Source organism: Capricornis sumatraensis, chromosome 7 (genome assembly GCF_032405125.1).
Source record: "Capricornis sumatraensis isolate serow.1 chromosome 7, serow.2, whole genome shotgun sequence".
Classification (NCBI taxonomy): domain Eukaryota; kingdom Metazoa; phylum Chordata; class Mammalia; order Artiodactyla; family Bovidae; genus Capricornis; species Capricornis sumatraensis.
The window spans coordinates 97,279,372-97,283,731 of NC_091075.1; positions in this window are offsets into that span (position 1 = coordinate 97,279,372).

Sequence of the window (4,360 nt, forward strand, 5' to 3'; positions counted from 1 at the left end):
AAACTGAAAGAAGTCGCTCAGTCGTGTCCGACTCTTTGCAATCCCATGGACTGCAGCCTACCAGGTTCCTCCATCCGTGGAATTTTCCAGGCAAGAGTACTGGAGTGGGGTACCATTGCCTTCTCCAAAAACTTACTCCAGGAAGGGTCAAACTGTATATGTGTTTGGTTTTTTTTTTTTTTTTTCCTTTACAGCTAGATCCCAAGAGAAATGGGAGTTGAGAGGAATAAATTTTGTTTGCCTAGTTTCTCCTTCCGAACTCAACTATCAGATAAGTCACTCTTTCCTCTCTAAGGGAGGAGTAAGAGCGTAGGCAGAGGGCATGAATGTTGCACTAATTAAATGCTTTCCACATGGAATGAAAATTTAGGAATGGGGGAAAGGAAAAATACCCAACCCCAACTGATTTAGAAAAAGTTTTTCTGAATCTGTCATTTCTGAACCATCAGACATGACAGACAAATCTCCTATAACCCTTACCATTGTCTACTTCTAGTTTCTGAGACAAAAAGAAAATATTTGATAGAGTGAGTATAACATGGGAGATTACAAAGTAATTACTGGCCACTAGTAACTCAAGAATAAGTTATTCTGAGTTCTTTCATTTGAATTAGAATTCCTGGGTAGCCAGAAATGCAAGGATTTCCAAGGATAATGCTCAACCAAATGGAGAGAGTCACTGGATAAGAGTTTAGGCTTCCTGTATCAATATTTTAGAAAGAAAAGTTTATGTGTATTTTACATGATTTTGCAGAGGATCTCCAGTAGGATTGGGTTTTAGTCACCTAGCAGTAACCAGTTCAATAATATATCAAATAGTCAAGAAACTCATCATTGATTATTGACCAATAGTTAATGTTATATAGTTTTAATAATGACCATTAAAAGATAATTCAGAAATTCCATCATTAGAATCTTAATATTACTGTATTACAATGTATTCTAATAGAACCTCTTAATGCCCAAGTTATATTAGAATCTATTAATGCATTGCACAAAGTAACAGTGATTTGAATTGTGGCTCAGATGGTAAAGAATCCACCTGCCATGCAGAAGACCTGGGTTTGAACCCTGGGTTAGGAAGATCCCTGGGAGAATGAAAAGTCTACCCACTCCAGTATTCTGGCCTGGAGAATTCCATGGACTGTATGCTCCATTGGGTAGCAAAGAGTCGGACACAAATGAGTGACTTTCACCACCATACACTAAAACCAGCTAATTATTTTCTGGTATTTTAAATTTTTACATATTTTTTCTTTATTATTCTATTTTTATCCTAATTCCTATTCTGCTTATTCCTAAATACAGTTTGTAGTGAGGTTAGCAAACATATATTCCTAGTAGAAATCTCAACAGAATGAAAAACTGGTGTCTCTAGTCCAAGTAGCAAACTCTGAATTATCTACCAAGATTCCTGGTTGGGACATGGAACAAGAATGCAAAGAAGCTTCATTTCTCTGGCATTATCATTGTTGGTGTATCAATAATGTTACCACATAACAAATTATCCAAAAGCTTAGTGGCTTTCAACACCACCATTTATTATCACAGTTCCTGAGGATCAGGAATCTGGGCATGGTTCAGTGGTCCTGTGGCTCAGGGTCTCTCAATGGCCATCATCAAGGGTACAGTCAATACAAGGCTCAACTGAATGAGTTCCGATGCCCATTCATTTTTCTGTTGGTAGAATTCAGTTTCTTCTGGCTGTAAGACTGAGTCTCAGTTTTTCACTGGCTGTTAACAAGAAGTTACCTGCAGTTTCCTGGTACCTGGGCTTCTCCATAGGGAAACTCGCAACTAAGGCAGCTAGCCTCATTAGAGAAAACAAACCAATAAAGCCAGAAAGGGACAATAATGATGTAAATCAGTCTTTTCAAAACCTAATCTAAGAAGTGATATTGCATCACTCTTGCATGTTCTCTTCATTAGATGTGAGGAAACTGGTAAGGCCCTCACTCAAAGGAAGCGGGTCACATGAGGATATGAATGCCAGGAGACAAGGGTCATCCTAGAAGGCTACCTACGACGGCTGGAAATTTATTAATATCTTAGCTGTTTCACCATAATTAACAGAGCCATCTAAGAATCTCATGACTCAGCTAAAGAGTTAATTATGTGAAGGTAAATCTCCTTTGTAGAACCTTTGGCTTCTCTGTCATCTCCATATACACAGATGAAGCTTCTTTCTACTTTGTTAACGTGTTTGCCTACTGGTTGTATGTCAGTACGATGGGTAACCACCAGGACTGGTTATTTGTTTTAATTACTGTTCTCTGTATCCACTCTTCTCTATTTACTTAGAGAGAAACGAACAGCTATATTTTGTGAAAATTCATATGTATAATAAAATGAACAAAGTTTTTCTCTACTTATTAAAATATTTTTAAAAGTCTTATTCTACTATATTCTCATCATCTTTTTGTTTTCAGGTTTTTCATAGTTATAACTTTTTGGCATGTCATTATGAATTCATGGGCTTTCACACATTCAATTTATGGTTAATTAATAGTCATTTATATTGTGTGTTGAAACTCAGATTTTCATAAATTGAATTTCATTAGTTTCTTTATCCTTTTAGTCATCATCCCATGATGTTCCTAAAAACATTTTACTCTCTAACAAAAGCTATATGTTTTAGACCTGCTGTTTCTAATCCTGAGTTTTTACTGCTTGAAGACGTTGAAACAGCCACTGTCAAAGGAGGTATGATTTCTTTTAGCGGCGAAGGCTGTCAGAAATAAAATTCTATGCATTAGAGGTACATACATTTATGTTGTTGTAGGAAAGAGTGTTAATACTGTTACTTAATTTTAGAGAAAGATATGGAAAAAGTTTTCCTGTTTAGAGTCAAGTTTCAAATTGATTTTTCTAACTTAACACCATTTTAAATATTATGTTGTGTTATCTCACTTTTTTAAAATAAAGGTTTGCAAAGCACTAAGAACTCTCATTACATGAAAGGCAACTGGGCAGGTAAACCTCACCTGTCTCCTAAAAAAGGACATGAATATGTCTTTGATTTAGCCTAAGCAGCCAGGTCTACAGACTTTAAAAATTCAGACTCATTTCTGGTCAGTGATTACTGTTGAGCAATCTTTATGTGCACCTCTCTTTTCTCATAGTTTTGTGCATTCCATTATTTATTTAGTTTGTGATTTAGCAGCTTCTCAGTGATCTATTGTGCAAAGACTTTGTATTCTAAACCCTTGCCTGTTCAAAAATTCTTGTATGTGAAGAAAGAAGTCTATATGGAACTTCTCCAACCCCACAAATCATTGCTAGTATTATAGAGCACATTCACTCTCTGCAGCCCTTCTTCTAAATATAGACGGATATACCAGTTTCTGTAATTTCTACCACCTTTTATACCATCAGTCTGCTCCTCATTCTACACTTTGAAAGATGTGATTGTTATATGAATGAAGTTAGAACAAAATACATATGCATTTTCAGACATGTGTGAGTGTATGTTTGTATGTAATGTTTTTTACATACATTCTGGGGCAAACATTACTGTTTGGCTAATTCAGTATCTACTTCTATTCCCCTCCTCTATAATTGTTTCCCATTCTAGTAGAGAAAAATAGTCATCATCAGTTCAATTAGATCATGTGCCACAATTTGGGGCAGAAATGGGAGTTGCTAAATCTGGATGAAGGCATCCCAGGTGGCTCAATGGTAAAGAATCCACCAGCCAATGAAGAAGACATAGGTTCAGTTCCTGGGTTGAGAAGATCCCCTGGAGAAGGAAACGGCAACTCACTCCAGTATTCTGGAGACATAGGTTCAGTTCCTGGGTTGAGAAGATCCCCTGGAGAAGGAAATGGCAACTCACTCCAGTATTCTTGTCTGGGAAATCCCGTGGACAGAAGAGCCTGACAAGCTACAGTCCATAGGGTCGCAAAAGAGTTGGACACGACTTAGCAACTAAACAACAAACAAACAAATCTGCATGAAGTTGAACGTTTGTCTTGGAATACTCTTGCGTTTTTGTTGTTCAGTCACCAAGTCATGTCTGACTCTTTGTGACCCCATGGACTGCAGCATGCCAGGCCTCCCTGTCCCTTGCCATATCCTAGATTTTGCCCAAGTTCATGTCCAGAATACTCTTCTAGAGGAATTCAAGCCAAGACAGAAATGAGATGATGGTAACTCCAATAGTACTGTAACAACACAATTAGAGGCTTAGCTATGGTGACTTGGGATGGGATTCATGTAGAAGAGGAGCACTGGCTTATACATCTCTGAGTTTTGAGAGGCAAAACGGACAGTGATAATGATAATACCCATGGAGACACTGTTGTGACAAAGAAAGTGACAAAGAAAGAAGATCACAAAGTCATATGAGGGAGCTATCAAC